The following is a 25,491-nucleotide window of genomic DNA, read 5'->3' on the forward strand; positions in this document are numbered from 1 at the left end:
GGCTTCCTCACTGGTATTAAAAGGTGCACTCGGCTGTCTATTCACCGAGCCTGGTGACACTGAGACAAAGGCAGACGAATCTGCTGCAGCGGTTGGGGGAGGAGCAGTCGGCCGTACCTGCTCTCCCCGTCCCACCGAGGCATTCCGCCTGTCAATATCTACTGGCCTTTTTTCTTTAACCTTTTTAATTTGTTCCTTCCGGTCTATGGCTGCTTTTAACCATAATTTGGCACACTTTAGTTCATCTTCCTTTCTAACTTTTTTTATCCCCTTTTTTCTTGCTACACTACTCTCCAAAATTCCCACAATTGCTTGCCATTGATCAATCTTTAGCTTCCCATCTATTTTATATTTCTTTTTCCATTTTTTTATATGTACAATGCTGCCAGGAAATCTGGACATCATGTACTTTTCATCCCCTTCGGGGCCCTCAATAAGTGAGGAATTACAGGAATTTGTGTTTCCCATTGTTTAAATCTCTTGCTTAAAAATACTAGTATCGCGTGCTCTCTCAGAGAAAGTGCTGTAAGTCAGCGCTCAGTGCCTCCTGAAGAACAGGCTTCTACTTGGAGCCGAGCTCCAAGCGGTTCCTCACTTTGGATTCTAATTCCGAAGGCAGAGAGTTTTACTCCCAGAGAGAGAAACACCATTCACTCCTTCATGCACACACAGCAACAAAACAGCAAACAAAACCAATATCAGCACAGCAAATAACAAACTTTCTATCTAAGTGAGGACTTTCCCTTAAGAGGTGTCCTCCTATTAAGGAAGCTCTAAGAGCCTATCCTTTTGCCTTTAGTTGAAACTCTCTGTCAACTGGGACTCTAACCCTTCATTATTCTTTAGTCAAATTAAAATGTTAATATTTGACAAGGACTCAAACCTATATTTCTTTAGTCAAATTAATATTTGACAAGGACTCAAACCTGTATTTCTTTAGTCAAATTAATATTTGACAAGGACTCAAACCTGTATTTCTTTAGTCAAATTAATATTTGACAAGGACTCAAACCTGTATTTCTTAAAATTCACCTACGTTTCTGTAGTTTTCGGGTTGTCCAGTCGGATCTCGTCACTCCACCGTTAGCAGACAAAGTCGGATACGTCGCTGGCCCAGCGAAGAATTTGCTTCCTGGGTTTTCCTTTCCAGGTCCAATTGACTCTGGCCGTGCACGGATTCAGCGTGTCTTCCTCTGCCTGACAGCGGGGGAGGTGAGAGATCCCGGGTTTCGGCACCAAATAATGATAGGTATTTTCCTTTCGAACCTAAATAAAAGAAAGAACCACAGACAACATATATGAATTTCAAGTGGAGCTTTTGCAAAAGGAGAAGGCTTTGAGAACTCTTGGGAGAAGGCTCTGAGAACCTTTTCTCCGAGGAATCCACAGAGCATTCTGGGCTCCCTTACAACGGCTCCTGTTTTTATTGTCTAAGAAGGACAGGCAAGGGGGCAGTCAGGAAAAACAACAGAGGTCGTAAAGCTTCTAACCCAAACATCTAACAACCCAGGTCCAGATGTGATATCTGATCAAAGGTCTGAGCCCGGTTCAAATCTCGGTCAATACTGTCAAGAAAACAAAATACGACTGCTCACAGGTGGTTACTAAATTAGGGGGTGTTCTTGCAAGTTTAAAGTCTGAGAAACTCAGTGTTATCTATTTCCCGTAAAGTTTGAACCGACAGTAGTGACCTCCAGGTCATTTAAAGAAGAGAACACTTTAAACAGAAAATCACAAAGATCTATATACTTAATGTGAACTAGAGTAAGAAAATAAAATGATAATACTAAAAAATCTCTAACAATCAGTGATGAACAGCTGTGACTGTTTCTCTGTTTTTCCAGACACTTTTATTGGAGAATATCTTACAGATATTTTTCATGCCTGTTAGAGTTGCATATTATATGTATTTATATGACCGAGGAGGTGAAAGGTAAATTCAGTTTTCCTTCATATCAAACTGTATATTTCTCCTAACTGAGAATTGTTCCAGCATCCATGAAAACAATGGACAGGAACCCCTGTGGGTTCTGTAGTTTTCCCAGCAGGTTGCATTTGCTGTAATATGAAATGGAATCAATATGGCCGTCATGCAGAAACACATTCAGACACTCACTTAGGCTTGATTTCAATCTCCATCCACTTTGCTATGTTTCCCCTTAAGAAAGAATAGATGGTGGTAAGAGATGGGGGGATGGGTGCATTCAGGTAATATTTTTCCTAAACACACACACGCACACACACATTAAACACATGCGCACTGTGGCCATTCAAGCAGGCAGGGAGCTGAGTAATGAGTGGTTTTAGTGAAGAAGACAGCTCACCTTCTTACCAACTCCTCTCAAGGAGACTTCTGATCATTGTTGTCAACTATAGCTAAGCACTTTAAATGGATACTGAAACGTGTGTATGTCAGTGTGTAATTTGAAACAGAGAGAAACATGTGCATGTGTGAAATCACTAAACAGATCGAGCAGAAAGGGCGCGTGTTCACATCTTTTTCTGTATGTGTGTCTGATGCAGACGGCGTCTCTGTAAATTTGCTTTCTGTAGGTGTGAGAAAGCGGCTCTCCGCAGCAGCCTGCATCTGCCCCTCATTAGGATTAGGAGAGACCCACTGATAGATGCATAATGGACTTTCCTGTTTCTGTGCGTACACGGGTGTGAAGGGAGCATTTAGCAGCCAATCAATCACAGGTTGTCAGACGGGTAGCAGTTGAGAATGGTGTCAGCAAAGGTGACGCACGTGCACGCTCGGCCCCACGTGCACGCAGCTGTAGAGACAGCGTCGCGTTTGCGTCATTAGGGGGATCAAACTTTAGTATATGGGGAAAAAAGAAAAGCTGAAGATTTAAGAGAGGAAAGTAAGCTCATCATACAGTTTGGAAAAGTCATGACACCTCTTTACATTTGACATTTAGTGGCTATCAGTGGTGGGCACGCTTGCTAATGCGCTAAGAGAAGAGCTAATTTTTTGTGTAGAACTTTAGCGTTTTTGCTAACTTTGAAATTTACTTAGCTGAACTGAAACCATGAGTGAAAGATTTGATCCAAAGAATCACTTCCTGAATCACAACCATACAGGCAATATGATTTTTATATCACATAAAAATGTTTTAATGTGATACAGATTATGGATGTGAAAGATTTTGACTGTATCTAGACATTGTAGTCCATTGTCTTTGATTAGTCACTGTTGATTTCACAGACTATACAGTACAGATTTGGTTAACTGTTAACAAATAAAATGTGCTACAAAATGAACATACACGTGTTGCATTTCTGACTCCTGATGTTATACATGGCAGAGGAGTGTCCACTCATGCAACACTAACCAAGATGAAAAAAAATAAAAATAAAGCAACTCTTACAACATGCCTAGAGGAGAGACGTAAATCAAAGGTAATGTAAACTGTTCAGTTCTTTAACTAGACTCTTGTTTCAATAAACGTAATTTACAAATATAATCTTACTGAAGTGGACTGAATAAAGGGGAAATCAGTTTTTGACATAATTTGGTTGTAATTTGATTGAATTTTCCTTTCCTTTCATGAAACTGAATTGAACCTGTTTACTTTGAGAGAAGGGCCCAGATTCATCTCTTCATGACTCTGTAAATCAACCCAAACTTAATGGAAGCTTAAAGACTCAGGATATGTATAAATGTTGCAAATATGCTTAATATGTAAAAGGACAAAGTTTAGGGTCAGTCAAAGTCACTAATATGATGGTGTGGTGTTTCCTTACAACAAGAAGTCAAATTGTCCATTAAACAGAATGTGTGTTTGGTTTTGTGTCCTCTGTGCGTCTCTGTTGGACATGTGATGGACTGGAGACAACATGGATGTTGGGTGATCTCTATCTGTGCTGCCTTAGGTTTGTGTGCATCAAAAATAGATGCATGGTGTATCCCAAAGCAAGTAATGGAAAGAGTTATAAAGCTTGCAGAACCATGCCTAGCATGTGTGTGTTTATGTAATGTGGGATTTTTAGGTGTCGGTCCTTCATTTTTCACTAATAACTCGTATTCTGCTGTAAAACATTGAAGCTATGTAACTCCCAGAGGTGAAATTATGCCAGGACTGAGGCCCAGCACATAAAGCAGGACTGCCTCATGGGACAAACCTAAGGCAATTTAAATTTTTCATGACTTTTGGGTGTAAATTATGAAAATAAAATGTTTTAACCTTTAAGATGGTGATGGAAAGTAATTTAGGTTTCATTTTCTTGCTGCGGAGTACAAGAAACCACGAGTGACGATTAAGGATTTGTTAACATTTTTCTCTCTTGCTGTTGTCTTTTATCTGTGAGATGACATTGAAGTTAACTCCCAGATTAGACTGAGAAAAGATTTTAATTTTTTTAAAAAATGGACAGTGGACATCCTTCGCCTGTGGTGGCGCTGCACCGAGAACCACTGAAGGAAACGACACAAAACCCTCTGAAGAACACACTGAGCACAACTTCCTTCTTCATGAAATATAAACATAAATGGAGCAGCATCAGACTTTAAAGCTTATCTTTGGTAAGAAAAACAAAAAAAACAACGGGGGCCATTTCTGGCACTGGCGTGAGACTCAGTATTTGTTTTGGTTGTGTTTACCCAGAATGCCCTGCGCGATAGTCCACTTTCTGCTTTTGGAGCAGTCTCTTGTCTTCTTGCCATTGCTATTTGCCATCGAACCACACCACAGTTCACTTGAACTGAACCGATACCTAGACTCTAGCCAGCAGCAGTTAGCAAACACCTGGTGGAGCTGCACATCTGCTCTGTTCATTATGCTAGCTACTCCTCAGAGCAACGATGGTAAAAACATTGTTAAAGTGTTAATAGAGGAGTGATGCTGTGATGACTTCCTGAAGGCAGAGTTTCAGAAAGAGCAGGAGTTTTTAAAGAGACAGAGGCCCGTTTAAAATTTATTTTAAGAAATTTGATGTATGTAGCTTTTTTGTAACGGCTGATGGTAGCTTAGTTGCTTGATTGTGCTATAAAATGCCAGGATATGCCCGGAAAATACACGGTACTGCCAGTTTAAATGATTTTTGATTCATCACTTTCTTCATAGTAAAATGTTATGTTTATGTTTTATCAATATAAATCAGTAGGAACAGGCTTTGGATTGAACTTGTGTGATACTCAGGGTCACTCAGGTCACTAATCCAGTAACTCAAAGGACTCAGAAACTCACCTACCTTAACTTCTAGTCATATAGAATTAGGAAAACATAATGGAAACAGTGTTTTGCTGGATAACTTTTGTCCTATTTAAATGAGTTATTGGATGCCAAACACATATTTAGCAAATGCCTTTTTTCAAACTTGTTTCCACTGTGCACTCTACCAACCTGGCAGAAGGAAGGACCTGGTGATAAACTGAAAATAGAACAGAAAACATTCTGCTCCGTGAGTTACATGAGGAACAGGTGTGTTCTGGCTAGACTGTCTGGGGTCTGGAGGCCAGGTCTGCAGGTGCATGGAGGGGACAACCGAGACGGAGGCCAAGCAAACAGAGAGTAGGATTAAAGGGAAGATGAGAATCAAAGGAAAATACAACGCAGTATAAGGTAAGCCCTCGCTAACAATAACAACTGCTAATGTTTGGTTGTCAGAAATGAGCTTTACAGTTCACAGACGTGAACTCTGCTCCGAAAATGTGTTGTGTAAACTCCAGCTAAGCTCATTTTGCTCATTTTATGTCAAATATTTTGATTGAACTGTCATAATTTTGCAGACATTAGTGTTTCACTTTAACGTTTGCGTTTTTTTTTAAATGTGTTAGTCAAAAGTGCCAAGTTTCGTTGATCATGACTGATTTGCAAAAGAAATGAAAATGGTTGGTAGTTTATTATGGTGGAATAATGAAGATGAACTCATTCAGATGTTCTGCTCTAATCCTCACCATGTGAAAGACGGGCCACATGAAACAGCCCTCCACATCACTCATTGTAAATTCCAAGCACACACGGCGGCTAAATGACTATGGATGAATACCTCTAACACAATCAGTGCAAACTGTTGGGCTTTTATCAAATGTGCATTCAAAACACACACCTCAGTCCAATTTTATTAGCGACTAAAAAGTGTGTGATAGAACACATTCAAGACACATTCCAGACTCCCTCCACCCCCTCTCTCCTTTTCACTCATGCTTGATAAATGACTCTTGGTGCGGAGAAAAAGCACTTTCTGAACAACCATAAGCGCTCTAAACAGATTACTAATACTTAGGGTAAATAGCAGCAGCCGAGGTTAAGAAAAAAAAAATTGAGGATTGCTTTTTAATAGAGCTTCCTGGAAACTCTGCGCGGTCATGTGATGCAACAGTTTCTTTTCCCGTCACTTATTGAAGAGAAGTGAATGAATGAGATTAGGGGTGTAACATGGTTACGCCGGCGTGTGGGAGTTCGTGTCTGCGTGAAATTGTCAAAAGAACAAGTGGAGGGTAATATCATAAAGCGGCAGTGAGAGAGAGGCTCAATCTGTTATGTGCAAATTGGTTTAAGACATCTAATATTCACTCCCCATGCTTAGGCTTATTTATGTTAAACCATAAACATTTTTGAAGAGCACATGTTTCCTAGCATAACAGATACAGTGCTGGAAATAAGTAATTGCTCCCCAACAAATTTCTGCCATATTTGCTTTTTTGTGTCAGACTTAAATGTTTCAGATTGTCAAACAATTTAAAAGTGGCAGTATAATGTAAAATCAACTTTTTTTGAGCTTTACAAGATACATGTAGTGTTGCTTTGATTATTTCACGAATGTGTCATGAAATGCAGTGGTGAGAGGTGGTGAGGCAGACGCAGCAGACCCAGGATGCAGTGAGAAATGATGGTTTTAATGAAGAAATGAAGTCAAAACAGTCCAAAAACACAGGCAGCACGACTGAGCGGAAGCCAGGGCTCAACGCCGGTAGCGACTGGTTTACAAGTGGACACACGTAGGACTGAGAGCACATTAGACGAGGACCCGACAAAGACACAGACACACAGGTGACACTAAATACCCAGGGGGTAATTAGGGAACGAGAAACACCTGGGAGTAATCGAGGGGAGAACAGGACAACACAGAGACACAGAAAACTCGAAATAAACGCACAGAAAAACACGGAACATGACAATATGTTTGAGAAATCCTTTAATCTCCATGGAACCATTCAGCTGTGCAAAACGTCTGGTTGGACCTATCTATGTCTTTGAGGCACAGCTCCTGATCAAACTTCTACCTGACAGAGCGCCTCCACTCCGTTCCTACAGACTAGCCAGCAGCAATTAGCAAACACCTGGTAGAACTGTTGAGCTCAGCAGCTCCTCTAAAGCTTCTATAGAGTAAAAACTTTGTTAAAAGATTAATTGAGAAGACATGTTGTGAGGATTTAGGGAAGGCAGAGTTTTAGAAAGAGGAAGTGTTTCTTGAAGAGAGAGGCCCAATTTAAAGACGTTAAAATACAAAGTCAAATTTGTTTTAAGTAATAAGTGATATATAAAACTGAAAGTTACATAGTTACTTGATTGTGCTATAAAACTGCACAAAACAGAGGCAGGGAAAAACATAATACTGGTCTGTTAATATTAGGTAAATATGACTTGAATACATTTTAAAGAGTTGATCATTTTATTTATTGCTCAGGAAAAAGCTACCCAAAATATGTAAAAAAGCAATTTTGGTCCAAACTTGGTCATTTTTTTGTGCCACCATTAACCATAACCATATTTATTGTCAACAAATATTTTGAGCGAAATTCCAATTGCGTTTGTGTTTTTTGTTTGTTTTGGGGGTGAGGAGGGTCAGCCACATTGGAGGATTTTCAAGCAGCCTATCTAAGGTCATACCACATTATCTCATGAGAATTTAAGTTCAGACTTTGACTAGGCCACTGTGAAACCTTTATTTATTCATTTATTTTCAACCCTTCAGATTGGGACTTGTTGTGATTTAGATGCGAGTCCTGCTGCGTAACCCAGGTGTGCAGAAGTTTAAAGTCCAGCTTTCATACAGTATTTTAGATTCATTGTTTGTGCCCACAAATTTTCACAAAAAAAAAATGCATGTAAGGTTAAACTTCTTCCAAAATGAGTGTATTAGAATGATGTTGATGAATGATATTGTTTCTTATTCTTATGCCTCTTGTGATGTCACCAATCCAAACACACCCTTTGTTGGCTGTGTCTTCTGTTCACTTTTTTAAAAACTTTATATTTTAACTCCTATAAGGGATTACTCGGCTGGATTTTTGTTCTTACTCTAAGAAAAAGAAAACAGCCTTGGAAAATTGGGCTGCTTGATTTTAGAAAAACAAGTAATCACTGAATATCGCAGCAAAAATATTGATTATCATTAAGTCATGCGTTTATTGACCCTTTTTCTCTTCTCTTATGACCTTTAGCATCATTGCTACCTCGTACACATCCAACTGGCCAACAGATGTAGCATTAGCATTCTGCATTTACATTCACACCATGTGCCCATATATGTATTATATTCCTAGAAATATAAAATCAAAACAGTCCCAACCAACCAAGTGTGATGTTGCAAAAAGTATACTATAATAATAAATGTAATTCCATATATTGCAAAGCTTGACCCAGTTAAATCTAATGTTTAACCATAATAGAGTTCATAATAAGATAAAATGGCTCCAGTAGGTTGAAGCAAGTAAAATGGAGAATAAGATGGAAGGTGACTACGCTCCTGTTTCTTCTTTTTCAAGATCTTAGTTTTTTTTCCCATCACTTTTACTTGTTGATATGACATCACTGTAGAGCAAAGTGTTCTGTCAGTGTTAACTGTTGGCACAGCAACACCACAGTAGAAGGAAAACTGGCAGCCATTAGCTACAGAGCTGTTCCCTGTGTGACAAGTGAGTTTGAAATTGGCACTCGGGACCCTTGGCCAGCCATCGGTATGTGATGGGATCTTATGTTCTTCAGAGTTTTCCTTTGGACGCCATCTAACATGTCAATTTTACAAAAGCCATGGCGAATTAGAAGCCCCTGTCTTGCCAAATTAAAATCTGGGTTTTATTAAGGCCATATGGAGATTTCAAAATGAGAGTTCAATTTTTAGATGGCTCAAAATCTTGGCTCTCTGTGTGGAGTCATTTCATTTAATTAAAAATGCTCAGTTAATCATACTATGTGCAACACTACATTTCTATTTCATTAGTTACATTATGTCAAAGTCTCTTCGGCTGTAGTGGGAGGCTGGAGGAGTTCATACAAATCTGTGTTTGGGTTGTTGAAGCTTTTTGGGGTGTTGCTGATGGTGTGTATGTTCATCATGGTGGAGGGAGATTAGAGCTGAATTTACCAGTGAACACATTCCAATTTTCTAGTAAAGGCCAAACACTCCCACAAAAAAACATCTGCCTCCAGTCCTACAAATGGCTGAACTCACGTCCAAGAAGCTCAAAGAACAGGGACAGGACTTGAGCCTTAAGTCCCGTCACTAGTGCTTTACAACCAAAGAATGGCCTCAAATTATACTCTATTGAAAATCAAAGGAAAACTCATATCCATGACCAAAAACCAAACAATTTGAAGAAGTTATGTAACACTAGCGAAGCCTCAAAATGTTAGGCTGTGCTAAAGTGAAATGCATTTCACTTCTCTAGCATATTATCAGAAAAGACTATTCCCCTAAATTGGTGCAGTGTCAGTAAATTAAACTGAACTAAAGGTGACACTGAAACAGTCACACTGCCAAACACACACACACATATACACACACCCCTTAATTGAAATTCTGTAATTTCGTTGCGGAACACTCTAGTGTTTTGTCCCATAAAGGAGAAACACAAACCGAGTGAAGGAACAAACATGCAGAGGAATGCACTTTCATGCTCCTTTCCCTCAGGAGGGAAGCTGATACAAACATAAAAGTAGAGAAATTCATATTGGATTCTCAAAATACCTCTGTTCTCATGTGGGTGAGTAAACATTACCATTCCGGTGATTCTCTGTTATATCCTAATCTGCTGTGTGTCACTATGCTTATTTTACTGTTCAAACGGGCTTGCAGTCAACGAGGGGGAGACTGCTTGTGGAAACAGGCTGTTTTCTAAAACGGTGTGAAAACAGTATTTACCGTTTCACAGATTTCTGCTGTCTTTACCTCTTCATCACTTAAACGTTGATAATTCAAGTCAGCAAACCAAATCTTTTTGACAGCAATAACTTGAGTCAAACCAAAACGCGGTTTATGACAGTATCAATCAATCAATCAATCAAATTTTATTTGTATAGCACATTTCAGCAGCAAGACATTTCAAACTGCTTTACATCATTACAAACACAGAATCACAAAGCAATATAGAATCAATAATCAAAACAAAGCATTAAGTCAAGTTCCATCCATAAATTTGTAATTGATTCTATTAATTTATTATTGATAAATCAATATTATTATTGATATCAATAATGTAATTGATACAATTCTAAACAGGTGGGTTTTTAGTGGAGATTTAAAAGAAGTCAGTGTTTCAGCTGTTTTACAGTTTTCTGGAAGTTTGTTCCAAATTTGTGGTGCATAGATGCTGAAAGCTGCTTCTCCTCGTTTGGTTCTGGTTCTGGGGATGCAGAGCAGAACCAGAACCAGAACCTGAGAGGTCTGGAAGGTTGATACAATAACAGCAGATCTTTAATGTATTGTGGTGCTAAGCCGTTCAGTGATTTATAAACTAACAACAGTATTTTAAAGTTTATTCTTTGAGCTACAGGGAGCCAGTGGAGGGACTTTAAAACTGGTGTTATGTGCTCTATCTTCCTGGTTTTAGTGAGAACACCAGCAGCAGCGTTCTGGATCAGCTGCAGCTGTTTGATTGATTTGTTGGACAGACCTGTGAAGACGCTGTTGCAATAATCAATACGACTGAAGATGAACGCGTGGATGAGTTTCTCTAGATCTGGCTGAGACATTAGTCCTTTAATCCTGGAAATGTTCTTCAGGTGATAGAAGGCCGACTTTGTAACTGTCTTTATGTGGCTCTGGAGGTCAGAGTCCATCACTACTCCCAGGTTTCGGGCCTGATCGCTGGTTTTCAGTTGTAATAACTGAAGCTGTGCATTGACTCTAGATTGTTCCTCTTTAGGTCCAAAAATAATAACTTCAGTTTTGTTTCTGTTCAACTGGAGAAAGTTTTGGCACATCCACACATTTATCTGTTCTAAGCATCAGTTCAGTGATTGGATGGGCTCTGAGTCACCTGGTGACATCGTAATGTAGAGCTGTGTGTCATCTGCATAGTTATGGTAGCTAATATTATTTCCTGTTATAACCTGAGCTAGTGGGAGCATATAAATATTGAATAAAAGGGGCCCTAGGATTGAACCTTGGGGTACCCCACATGTGACCTTTGACCTCTTTGATGAAAAGTTTTCAATTGAAACAAAGAAATCCCTGTTCTTTATGTAGGATTTAAACCAGTTAAGCACTGGACCGGAGAGTCCGACCCAACTCTCCAGTCGATTCAGTAATATGTCATAGTCAACAGTGTCAAAAGCTGCACTGAGGTCCAACAGAACCAGCACTGTGGTTCTCCCACAGTCCGTATTTATATGGATGTCATTGAACACTTTTACGAGGGCGGTCTCTGTGCTGTGGTGAGCACGAAAACCAGACTGGAAGGAGTCAAAGAGGTTGGTTATAGTTAGGAAGCTATTTAAATGTTTACACACAGCTTTTTCAATAACTTTGCTGATGAATGGGAGGTTGGAGATCAGCCTGTAATTCTGCAGTAGTGATTTGTCCAGATTGTTCTTTTTTATCAGTGGTTTGATTACTGCTGTTTTCAAAGCCTGGGGGAAAACGCCTGATGACAGCGATGAGTTACTATTTGGATCAGATCAGCAGCAATAACAGGCAGGACTTTCTTAAAGAAATGTTCTAGAGTTATAGATCTAGGACATCCAGACAGCAGGAACTGGAGCTTAGTTGACTTATAATTTCCTCTAAGGTTTTAAAATTAAGTAGTTGAAATTGGGTCATTTTTCCTGTATTTGTTTTGTTTGGGCTCAGCATTGGTACTGACTTTATAGTGGATGTACAGATTAATCCTCTGATTTTTTGAAATTTCTCTGAAAAGAAGCTGGAAAACTGGTTGCAGGCGGCAATACATTGGAATTCAGGTGGTAACATCACAGGAGGGTTTGTGATTCTGTCAACTGTTGCAAATAAAGCTTGAGCATTGTTAATGTTTTTGTTTATGACATCTGCAAAGAAAGCCTCTCTTGCATGTTTTAGTGTTAAATGATAGTTACGTAGTCTTTCCATATATATGTCACAATGAACGTGGAGTTGAGTTTTACGCCATTTTTGTTCTGCCCTACAGCAGAGTTGTCTTGCAGATCTACTGTAACTGTTTGTGCATTTCTCCATGGAGATTTCTTTTTACCAGACACAACCTTCATTTTAATTGGGGCAATGGAATCAATAATATCTGAGACTTTAGACTGAAAATCATTTACCAACTTATCTACATCATTACAGCTTAAGGGTGAGGAAGAAGAGTAGATTTGATTAAAAGTTTCTGCTGTGTTTTCAGTGAGAGAACGTTTTGTGATGGTTGCTGTTTGTCCAAGTGGGTTAAAAGATAAAGAACTTTCAAAGATAACAGGAAGTGATCCGACAGGCGACATCAGTTACAGAGACATTGGAAATATTCACACCCTTACTGATAACCAGGTCCAGTGTGTGTCCTTGAGTGTGTGTTGCTTGTTTGACATGTTGTGTTAGACCAAAAGTCTCTAAAATATTAGCGAGCTTTTTTGCCCCTCTGTCTTGGGGGTTGTCAACATGAATGTTGAAATCACCAACAATTATTAAACAATCATAATCAATACATATAAGAGATAGAAGCTCATTCAAGTCAGTGAAGAAATTTTCCACAAAAGTTGGAGTTTTGTATAAAGTTACAGTCAAAGTTCGTTTGTGGCCTTTAACCTCAATTCCAAGATACTCAAAAGAGGTGAAATGACCCAAAGAGATTTTACTACAATTTATGGTATTCTTAAAAATTGAAGCCACGCCTCCTCCTTTTTTGTGTTTTCTATTCTCACTGAAGAAATTGTAGTTAGGAGGCGCAGATTCAATTAGTACGATCGATTCATTATTATCATTCAACCATGTTTCTGTCAGAAACATAACATCGATATTATGCTCAGTGATGAAATCATTAATTAATAGAGCTTTAGCACAGAGAGATCTGGTATTTAAAAGAGTTTAAGTGACTTGGAGGCCAAGAAATCTTCAGTCTGGGGTTCCTTTAGGCAGGGGATCAGTCTGATGTTTGAATTAGGTCCCCTGTATTTTATGTTTCTGTTTTTTGTAAATTTTCTTGTAGTTATCCGGACAGGTAATGTCCTGTTCTGCAGTGCCGAGGGGCCAGACACATTCTGGAGCAAGAAGGGTGTAAAGATAAAGTCTGGACCCCGGCCTCAGACCTCAGAAACGCAGAGTGATGGATCCTCTGGGACGGTAGAGTCAGGTGGCTTAAATGAAGTGAGGTCTGCTACGTGAGCGCTAAGGAGAGACGTCCCAAGTACAACCTGTTGATTCATTCCATCTGTAAATTTAAGAAACTCCGGTCCAGAAGACATTTCTCCATGTGTACCTTGTGAATCCTGTGAATGAGTGGGTGAGCAGAGAGGGAGGGGAGAAGGAGGAAGGGAACCAGTCGCTCCGTCTCCAGTCGATGTATCAGCTGCTTTTGAAACTGTTTGTTCCTGATAAGCCGACGGTTCCTTCCTAGTCAGAAATCCTTGAGCCTGTTCTTCTGAAGCGATGATCATGTTGCTGTCCTTGTTGATAAAATGAAAAAGATTTGCAGTGAGTAGCTTTATCCCATGTTTATTAAGATTGCGTCCGCTTCTTCCAAAAAGGTGAAAGCGCTGCCAATAGATCCAGAGGTTATGGATGAAGGTCACTGAGCTGGCAGAGCAGCTTTTAATCAGCCATTTGTTTATCATGTCCAGCCTGGAGGGTTTTTCGTCTCCCCATTGAGGTGATGGAATTGGACCACTGAGAAATAACTTCATTTTTAACTTTCCCATAGTGTTCAGAAGAATATTAAAGTCCTTTTTCAGAATCTCAGATTTCTGCTTTGCCACATCGTTGGCTCCAACATGCACAACTAAGGACTCAATATCTGGCTGATCAGCGGTTAGTGAAAGAACTTTACGAGTTAAATCAGATACAGTGTCACCAGGAAAAGAAATCACTCTCGTTTTCTTGGGATTGCAAACGTGACTGATTCCATTTACTGCCTCATCTCCAACAATAAGCACTTTTGGCATACCTTTCGTTTTCCTGGTAGCCGCTTTGTCTTTAGGGGGTGGATGTGATGGTCTTGCCTCATTGTTGGTGTTTGAAAGCGAGGTTTCACTCAGAGGCTCAGGCTGGAGTACAGAAAATCTGTTTTTCAGTGGGATTCCCACAGAGTCAGAATGTTTTGAGGCCCGGGCTGGTCGCTCTGTCCTTGGGAGCGGGGTCGGTGGAACCGTTTTGGTTGCAGCTGCTTGTTTGTTTTTCTTTGGTGGAGCAGGTGTTGAGGTTGAAGGTGGGTTTCGGCTCAGAGCCGGCCACGCTGATTCGTCCAGGTGAGGGGTTCTCCCTGTCAGTCGCCTCATCGGATCTGCGGTGTGAGACTTTTGCTTCGGCTTGGCACCCAGAGCGTTCCAGGGTGAGCTGCTTGATGCGAGGCGTACAACCTCTCCGTTGATTTGAGGAAGAGTTGTCTGATTTCCACAGTTAGCGTTGATTTCAAAGTTAACCTCCAGCTGTTTGATCTTCATTTCTATAGACTGAAGTCGTTGTATAATACTGCTAATGTCCTTGGGGTCGGCCGGAGGCATTTTGTCCTGGTTCAACTTGGAGATGAAGAAAAGTAAGGTGGTAGGGTTAGGGTTAGGGTTATAAAAACTGTCACTTCAAAAATAGCTCAGGCAAAGTTATCAGTAAAAACGGGAGAGAGCAGGACAAGCTGTTGCTCCTTCAGCTGCCACACAGGAATGACCTGCGTTTCCACTGGCCACGTGATTTTACAATTTGACATTTTGAAAATAACTTTGTGCCCTGCGATGGACTGGCGACCTGTCCAGAGTGTACCCTCACCCTCACCCTGTTGACCGTTGGAGATAGGCACCAGTACCCCTTGTGGCCCCAATGGGATAAGCAAGAAACGATAATAGGTGGATGGATGAAAATGAATTTGCTTAATGGAAACACTGCAATTTTGAAAAAAAACCTCTCATTTTACGATAGCAGAGCTTTGGTGCTGTGAGGTGTTTTTATGGCCGCATTGAAATTGATTTAATTCGCAAAACTGCAGTGGAAAAACTTTATTCACATCACGAGTCACATGATCAACAGCCACTGGCTTTTAATAAATGAATATATCTGAACTCTTTGAATTCAGGTAAGATGCTTGTAACTTTAACCTATTTAATGGGAATCAGGGCCCCACCTCCATGGAAATACTCTTTAGCCTTCCTGTAATTTGAACTATGATTTATGCATAATTGTTTCCCATGTGCACAGAAGTTCAAAATTCATCAATGATTGTGCTGCTGACTCCCTCCGGCTTTACCTTCTTCATGTTTGCTGCTCTGTAACATAAACAGCCTTGTCAGTTGACACCCATTAAAACACAAATGAACTCCAGAGTGAGTTCACAGGCTGAGACTCAGCACCTCTGGCTTTTATTTGGCTGGAGGTGTTTACTGCGTGACCTTCTCTTTGACCTCGTGTTTCACACATTCGTCAGTCTGTTTAAAAAAATCCAAAAACTCCATCAAGAACTGCTGGGTCTTTTACTGTAATGCATGTCCCTACCGTTAACATTTAGCAAGAAAGTCTTCAATCTGGGCTCTACAGAAAGTAACACAGCAACACGTTCATTAGAAATAGAGATCCATCATCTGCTGTTGTCAATGATTGCAAATGTCTGGCTCTGTGTTTGATTGCTTTTTATTGAAATGGCCTTTCCTGCTGTTCAGAAATCGCTGGCAAAGATTTTTACGTTGTTGTTCTGTAGCTACATTATGAGACAAGAGTAATCCATGTTGGTCCCGTGTCGTCAATTATCTGCAGACACTTGCCGGAAAAGAAATAACACAATAATTATAAATTGGTGTGTAGCCTGTTGCCTGTGAAAAGTATTTATTCTCATTTAACTTCTTTACAAACTGACATAATAGTCTTAAACTGAAACGTAAATGTATATCCCAAAATTTTAAAATGTTAAAAAATATTCAAAATTTTTCGTCTTTCTTTTCAGAAACAAAACTCGTTCCGTGTAGATTCATCACATGTACATTGAAATGTCTAACGTGGTTTTTCACAACACCTAAAATCAAAATGTAACGTAAAACAGACTTTTACGTTACAGGAATGCTGGAGATTTTGCGAAATAGAAGCTAATCATTCATATATTTGTTTGCAGCTGTACAAAAATGACTGGATATTGGGAAAAAGTTGGATCAACGTTGACTAAAATTCTGGGCTAAGCAATTCCAAATACTTGCCTAGTGATGTGTTTGGGGAATATAACGGATGTGGTGAGGAAAGAAGACATGTTTCTGACTGAGGTGATCCTGGCCGCCAATAACGAGGCAAAAACAAAAAATATAGTTGAAGGTAGACCCGAATAATCAAGACGACTGGGTCAACTTTGTGGAGGAAAATCTCAATAAAAGAAACAATAAGGTTTTAGGTATTCAGAATTAATACCAGATGCCCGAGCCACCTCAACTGGCTCCTCTCCATGTGAAGGAGCAGTGGCTCTACTCTGAGTCCCTCCCTGATGACTGAGCTTCTCACCCTATCTCTAAGGGAGAGTCCAGACACCCTGCGGAGAAAACCCATTTCGGCTGCTTGTATCCGCGATCTCGTTCTTTCGGTCATGACCCAAAGCTCATGACCATAGACGAGGGTGGGAACGTAGATCGACCGGTAAATCGAGAGCTTCGCTTTTTGACTCAAAATATATTCACACTCGTGGAATTTAATTTACCATTTACCAATGGTCAGCAAATAATAATTTGATTGCAAAAGATGTTTCCATCATTTTGAAGGAATAAATAATGTTTGACATAATGATACAAATTAGAAACATACCTTTTTAACATTGGTATTCCTTTCATGTGGCGTCACTTCCTACTGGAATCCATGAACTGAACATCTGGTTTTCTAAAACATCCAACAAGAGCTCCGTCGCTCCGTCTTACACATCAGAGAGCAAACAGTTCTGTCCATGATACGAGCTGGATGATGTAACCACTACAGTGATGGGACCCACTTTGTTTCTGCGGATAATTTACTTAGAGGCGCATTAAACTTGGTAATCGAATGGATGTGTGAAGAGATGAATGGAGCAAATAGAAAAAAAAAAACAGGCGGAGGGTGGATGAATGTTGACTGAGGTGAATGGGCAACACAGAGGATGGAGAGAGGTGAGTTTTAAGGTGGACTAAAGTGAGAAACATCTAGAGCAGAGAAATAAAAGATAAGATAAGGTGAGGATAAAACAGTTAAAAGAGGAAAAAAGTAAAGAGCTACAATGGAGGACTTTGAGCGCGCGTGGCAGAGATAGTGAGGCAAAGTGATATTACATAAACTAATTATAACAGATCCTTCTTCCTGCACTCTCGTTGCTTCGGTCTATATCCATCCATCTCAACTGCCGGTCATCCTCTTAATCTCTCCGTCTTTCCCGGAATACGAGCGTGATGTTTTCCCGCCGACGGCGAGTGGCGTTGCTTCCCGCAGGCTCTTTAAGTTGAAACTGGATACATGTACATCTAATCGCCAAGCTTTTAACTAACAGGGCGATGGGGTTGCCAGGTGCGTAAAGTATCTCTCAGTTGGCACACTCGCTGTGTATCTGCGTGTGTGTGTGCAGAAGTCTGTGAGTTGGGAGCAAAGCGTTTAGCGGTCAGGTCATTCACTGGGCCTCTCTAGTTTCAGTCTGTAGGACTTTGTGCCTTTTGCCACTTGTGTTGGTATGTTTCCCAGGAGTGATTTTAAATTTCTGGAAACATCCCACTACTATTTTCATCTGGGAAATGGAAGACGAAATAAACAATTTATTGCAGCCATATAATGCCTATGTCATATTTTATGGTTAGCAACAGCTAATGTAGCCAGGCTAGCCAGGAAGGTCATCTTGGATAATGAGGTATCGGTTTTCTCAGTTCTGCCTATTTCATTTTAGAGCCTTTTATCACTTTAAATCCAAATAAGCTGCTGCTGGCCACGCCTCCCCCAACTCAATGTTTACGCTGAAAATGACCTCAAACAGATGTGCAATTAAAAAAAAACATATATCTTTGAAAAACAGAAGTGGAGCGTCCTGCACAATCAACAAGAATGCAGCGAGTGGTTTCTGGATGGTAAATCAATGGTTAAACTCTTGTCTTTCCCAGCATCCATTGTGTAGTGCATGCAGAGGTAAAACCAGCTGATCAAACATGCTGGAACTCAACCAGGGTTGCTAGGTAACGGGCAGTGCCTGCTGATTTGCCACATTACAATCCAGCAGTTTCTGCAACGACAAATTTTTCAGATACCAAAAAGCATCAACTTATTCCCCAAAACTGGCTGGATATTTTTTAAGCACTTAGTCTGTTTTTAGAAGCAATAGGAACACAAATAGAAGTCCAAAAACATGCAAAATGTCAATTTAGCATAATATGTTCGCTTTAAAGTTTTGACAATGCTTTCATTTACTGTATGTCTTGCCTTAATGTAGGGTCTGAGCTTTAAAAATATTATGAAAAGATTACCATTTGATAAACATCAGGTCATGTTTGGAAGCAATCTGCACCTGTGTGTATCTTAAAATGAGTTTGTTTCAGTGCATACTGTGTGTGCTCACACACCTTCAAAGTTCATAGATATGCAACCAAGAAATTGCCTATTGCAACTCTTTGAAACAAGTGTGTCGGTGTGTGTGTGTGTGTGTGTGTAGAACTTTCATAGCTATCTACCAGCAGCACTACTTAACAGAAACCTTTCATATATTTCAAGGTTATGAATAATTCACAAAAGAAAAAGTTAATGCACCTGTTTTATTTTTTCATTATTCAAACACATACCGGTACATAATATGCTCATGAACACAAGCACCTCCACGCATACGCCCACACACACACACACACACACGCACATCTGCATGCATGTATAATTTTATTAGAGACGCTGGTTTTGCATCTTACACATCAGAGGCAAAAAATGAAAAAAAATGAACAGTCTATTTTCTACAATCAAGGTGCGCATACTTATAATTTCATACCTATTCCTGCTGTAAGAAATACTTAGTGGAAAACCTACGCTGACAAAGTGTGAATCACAATAAGCATACTCAGTTCTCCCATTTCTTTTTCTGAATATCAATATAAATGTATATGCAGATGCTAAATGGGGATTTTCATTAGCATAATGAACAGCAGGAGGCAAGAAGGGAGAGTTTTGTTGTTAAAATGGCCATAATTTATTGAATTTGCAAACTACACAAACTTTAGCTGCATTTAATTGCATGCATAGATGCATTGGTATATTTTTAACACTATCTGCAGACTAATGTCCTGTCTGTTCTATCACAGATATTTTTGTGCTGATATTTTGTATAAACAAAGGACATGCTGTTACTTCAGGGCTCACATAAAGGGTTTTTAAAGGGTTAGTATTGTATTCATCTGGGAAATGGGAGACCAAATAAACAATTTATGGCAGCCAAATACTGCCTATGTCATGTTTTATGGTTAGCAACAGCTAATGATTAGCAACAGTTCATCTAGCCAGGCTAGCTGGGAAGATCATCTTGGAAAGCTGCTTCTCTCAGCTCTGGAGTTAAGCTGCTTCTTCTTCTCTCACTCAGAGGAGTGAGCTAACATCAGGTTGTCGATGGCAGGCGTGGAGATTTACAGGTCGGCGCATTATAGTTTGGAACAAATAATCCGGCGCTGATGTAACATTTGTGATGATTGTTAGTGTTTGGCCATGCAGGGGATGAAATATGACCGCTATTAGAGAGGTTTGATTTTTTACGTTTGTTCAGATGACTTTTACCTTTTGGTTTTTAATTAGCTCAAATACTACAACATGTTGAGTTGCAGAGGAGAAATACAGCTTTGAGGTCATCTGTTGCAGCTATCCCTGCCAGTACGGAGGAACCATCGGGTCAACATCCACATGTGTCCATACTTGCTTTTACATGATTCCCAGTCGATATTGTCTTGTATTTTATTAATTTTATATTCCAATAAAGTGTTTAAAAGCAGTCCAACCTCTGCTTATCCATACAATAAACCGCTTGACTCTATATTTAATTTCTAACAGGAAGTCGATTTTGTTTTGAAGGTCTGTGATTGGCTGACAGGTTTTAGCTTTGCACAACACCGTCACCTATAGGTAGTGTAATTCAGCGGGTTCATGTGAATAAACACTTTTCTTAAACCGATCCTGTGTGTATAATATAATTTTAGAGACCCGGCTACAAGGCCGGCTACAAGGGTTAGGGTTAGTCTCTCTGTCTGCAGAAAAAGAAGGGATTGCCTCCACACTGATGGAGAGTTTCAAATTTTTCCATGATTGCTTGAATGCATCATGTAGCTCATGATGGATTTAAGTGCGTGTGGTCCCATATTTATGCACTGTCAACAAGATTTCATCTTCTAGAAATTAAAAATATTTAGACCGTTTTATTTTTAGCTACATACCCACTTAATGGCGTGTGTCTTCTTTACATGCGTTAAAAATGTTCAGAGATGAGTACTGTGTATGGGACGAGCTGAAACTAAAATATTATTTTTGACTCAGCTTACTGTGAGCATGGAACGCGTCAGTCTGAATTTTTTTTTTAAAATGTTCCCATGTAAAAGACAGTAATTGGCTGCTGTAATAAAACAAGGACCTTTCTGCTGGATAATGACTACAGTATTAGCTTAGAGAATACATTATTGGGCGTCATTTTCAGGTGATTCTGGGACTCTGATATGTAGTGACCTTTACAAAAGGCCTAAATTAATTTGAATAGCTGGAGGCCTACTTCACTTTAATGGGCCTATTATTGGTAATATGACATTGCCATATATCCTCAACTGACTAAAATGCTCAAATGCAATAAATCCTCATGTTAAATGCAATAAACAAATACTGCCGTGACTTAAGAAAATGTAAAGTTTTCATTGTATTTTACCACAAGTGTCTCCTGTTCCCCCTCCTTCCTCTGTATTTACCCTCAAAAGAATAATAAGACAACAGAGTTAACTCCCCAGCTTGTGAGATTTAATTATTGATGGTTTTATCAGCTTTACATCATGTTGTAATGTTAGTCCCTCATTAAAAACATACCTGGAGTGATGCCTTGATTCTTTCATGTTTGAGAATTTCTTGAATTTCCCTTGGCAATGCGTAAACACTTGCTCCCACAAAGCCCCACCTATTTCCTCAAAGCTCCTCCCTGGAGCTGAAGTCTCCAGCCAAGCTCCCATCTCACAGAGTGCCCCTCCCTCACAACTCCCTTACTCAGCTCCCCTAGACTAGCAGCGGCAGGAATTAACAAACATCTGGTGGGACTGTGCATCAGCTGAGCTCATTATATGAGCTACTTTTCTCTATTAAACTGACCGATAAGGTAATAGGCAGTTTCAGTTTCCTACAGACCAGATAGGGGTCACAACAAAAGAAGGTACTGTGGTTACCTTTGGTCCATATTCAAATAGCTTTATGTAGTGGAAAACTATCATTGCACATACCCATAAAGATACCATGCCCACGGTGAAAACTGTGGTGTCAGCATCATGTTGTGTGGACGCCTGTCTTCAGCCGAAACAGGGAAACTGACAGAGTTTAGCAGCTAAACAGAGCAATCCTGCAGAAAACCTGTTAAAGTCTGTGATTTGGAAGGTCAATTGGTTTTTGTAGATTTATTTTATTTTTTCTGTTCCAGCAGTTCATATCTTCAACTGAATGTAATATTCATGCCTTGGTATGAAGCTGTCTTTTTAACAACACCTTGACCTCTGTTAAGTTCTGACATTTTAGCCAAATATCATTCATTCCAATTTTCTGATTGAACACTGTGACTCCCAGATCAGCGTGGGTTGTAGACGCAATGTGTGATTTATTCATCAGATGTACTGTGCTGGAAGAACAAGTTTTTACTCCCTTAGAGTTCCTGGTTCTTGTTTGTGCTAAAAAAATATTTTGGATAATCAAATAAAAATGTATGTCAGAGAAAAATTACCAGAAGCAGTTTGGAAATCTAGGGAAAATTTAAGGGGAAAAAGTATCCACTAATGAAATGATTTGGGTAGGTTTAAGTTGGCTAAACAAAATGGCTCCCAAAGCAGACTTCATGTATCTGTGAAGTCACAAAAGAACCCAGAAAGCATCTACGATACTGCAGAACCTTTGTCTCAGTTAGACCAAGTGTTCATGATTCAATCATAAGAGAGATATCGGATTAAAACTTTATCAACGCGAGACCTTTTCAACCACACCATCGCTGGCCAAGGCTTGTTGTTAAGGTGCTTCAGTTCCAGCATGACTTTCTATAGTTGATGCAACCATGAATGCTGAACTCAACCAGAGTATCCTCAACTAAATCACTTAGGCATTTTAAGCTCAATCAACTTTATTATCATTACATTTTTTGACACATACCAATAAAAAAAAGAAAGTCCTCTATTGACAGTCCATAAAAAGGTTTTAAAAGTGACCTAGTCAAAAGTTGGACTTAAATCATAGTGAGATATGATGGGCATGCCTTTGAAAATGACATTAAAGCTTAAAAACCCTCTGATGCTGAATTAAAACAATTCTGCAAAGAGGAGTGGGCCTAAATGTCTCCAGTGATGTGTCACACTGAGGTTGATGCAAGCAGGTTTAGCAGGCAATTACTTTTCACTTAGTGCCAGATTGGGTTGGATATCATTCTTCCCTTTAGTAATTGAAATCAATAAATGAAAAATGCTTGTTGTATTCATACTGGTTATCTCCATGTGACATTAACAACAGTTTGATGACCTGAAGCAGCATGCTGTGACTAGAAATGGGAATTGATAAGAATTCTAATTCCATCATCGATCTCACTCATCGGTTCATTTCCTTATAGATTCTCTAATCGAGTCTCATTGAGTTGGGAAACGAACTCTTTAACTCAAAATATGCACCATGTATCTGATTCGATCAAAATCAAAGCTGACTTAAAACGAATAAGAATGAACATTTCAACATGAAATTCTTACGGTACATCTTGACTTGCTTTATCCCCTTTGCAAGCCAAGCAACAAATGCTAGCAGTGCAAACGAGACACTGCTAGAAAATGTCATTCAAGAAATATTTGCAAAAACATTGTAAAAGATTCAGAAGACAAATATTTGTGCTGCTGATCTGCCCCTTAAAACCTCTAAAGATACGGTATGTACAATGTCAAGGCCGAGACATGCATGTAACTTTTTAAAGTTTTCAGGTCCACTGAGCTCCACCAAAGAAATATTGACCCCAATTTTTTTTATTATGGTCACAGAAGAAGCAGAGCTTATCTGAGGACTTGAGGAATACAAAAAATCTTTGTATCTCTCATCTTTCTATTAGAGCAAATTGCAATGTGCTTTGACTGAAAAGGGGAACGACGACTCGCTGGTTGAACAATTATCCTGCAAACCCAGCCGTCAGAGCAGCATTACCCTGTCAGACTTGGTGAACATTGTAAAACATGGATAAAAGGAATCTTGTCACTCACGGGTGATTACATGGTTTCAGGATTGTAACGACTGACATTTCTGAAAGGCTTCTGTCTACGCACCGCCCTCCCTGAGAGCTTTTGCTGCTGTGCTACACACTATTTACTCTATTTTAATCCAGTCCATAATGACTCAGTTGCTGTTTCCACATTAAACAGATCTAGATCCTGCTGGGATTTCAGAGATAGGTGTTCCACATGGGGAATCGGTTCTTCTGCTATTAGGAGGCCAGCTTTTTGAAATAGTGACTCCTTTAGAGTAAGTTTCAGCGAATATTTATGTGTGTGCACAACTTTACGTGTGTGCATGCATTATTGATGCATTCGGGGCTTCATCCTCTGGGCAGCTGCGTTTGTGGGTGCATAGGCAGGGAAACCTAAATGATGTTTTAAGTCATTACTTACCCAAACTCACCCAGCGATACCGTCGTCCTCCTTTAGCCAACCTCTTCCCTTTTGATTTCTACTGGCCACATTGCCTCTTTGCCTCCTTACCACCAACATCACTTCTGTCCTCCCAAACCCTCTTCATCGCCCCATCCAGATGTCGGATCAGACAGAACATCAGTGCTCACAGAAAAGATGTGAAGTTCCCGTTGTTTGCCCATTTGACATCGGCACTGTGTGCTGTGGGAGTAACCTAAAACCGTCGTTGGTAACATGAAACACCAACGCAGACTAAACAGTGATTGCTTGGGAGGTCAAACCATCCACAGGAGGGCAAGAGAGCTTTCCTTTGAAATCCAGTCCGTTCCAATTTGCTTGCGTGAAATTGTAAAATGTAGAGACATGGATTATGATTACCTACACTTACTACGTAGGCGAACAATATCACCCGTCGTCTTTGTTTGTACTTGTGAATGTATGGGTGCCATTTTTACAATTGAGAAAATTCAATGGCTAAAATCCCACACCACATGTTTAACCTAGAAGCATACTTAGTTTAGTTTAGTTTATTTCAGACAAACCTTTCACCGACAGTGTAAACGACACAAAGTACATAGTATATTTCTTTTAAAAAAGAAAAACGAAAAAAAAAACACATCACATCGGTGATTATGAGTCTGAAAAGGAGTATGCTGAAGTATAACTTATGTAATCATACCCCTTTTCCAGCTGTAATTTATCACAGTATTTTCAATGTCCGATATCCTTTCTGACAAAGGAAATAATAAGTATAATAAGATTTCCTCAGCTAGATGAAAATAGTGCATACACACACATACACATCTGTACACATGCATATATATATATTTACATATACAAACATATATACGTACCTACACCCATATAGACACCCTTTTGCTTATAGACAAAATACACTGTTATTTTCATACCTTTATATATTTACCCACACCTGCGCCGACATGCCACCTACTTGATGACATCATACCTAAAGTTTTAGTTCCCAACCAGGATTATCCCCCTTGTTCTTCCTTATAACTTTGAATAATAGTTGCCTTGAGACCTTTCTTAAAATGTCTCATACTTGGACTTTGCTTCAGCTCTTTAGAGAGTTTATTCCAGATCCTCACACCAACCCCCAAAATGCACAATGTTTTCATTGTTGTACGAGCCTTCAAAGTTCTGAAGTTAAGGTTTTCTCTATAGTCATATCCCCCCACTCTATTGGAAAATAATTGTTGAATCTTTTCTGGCAATATTATATTTCTGACTTTAAACATAATCTGTGCAGTTTGAAACTCTACTAAATCAGTGAATTTCAATAAATAAGAATCTATAA

This window comes from Xiphophorus couchianus, chromosome 22 (genome assembly GCF_001444195.1).
Source record: "Xiphophorus couchianus chromosome 22, X_couchianus-1.0, whole genome shotgun sequence".
NCBI lineage: Eukaryota > Metazoa > Chordata > Actinopteri > Cyprinodontiformes > Poeciliidae > Xiphophorus > Xiphophorus couchianus.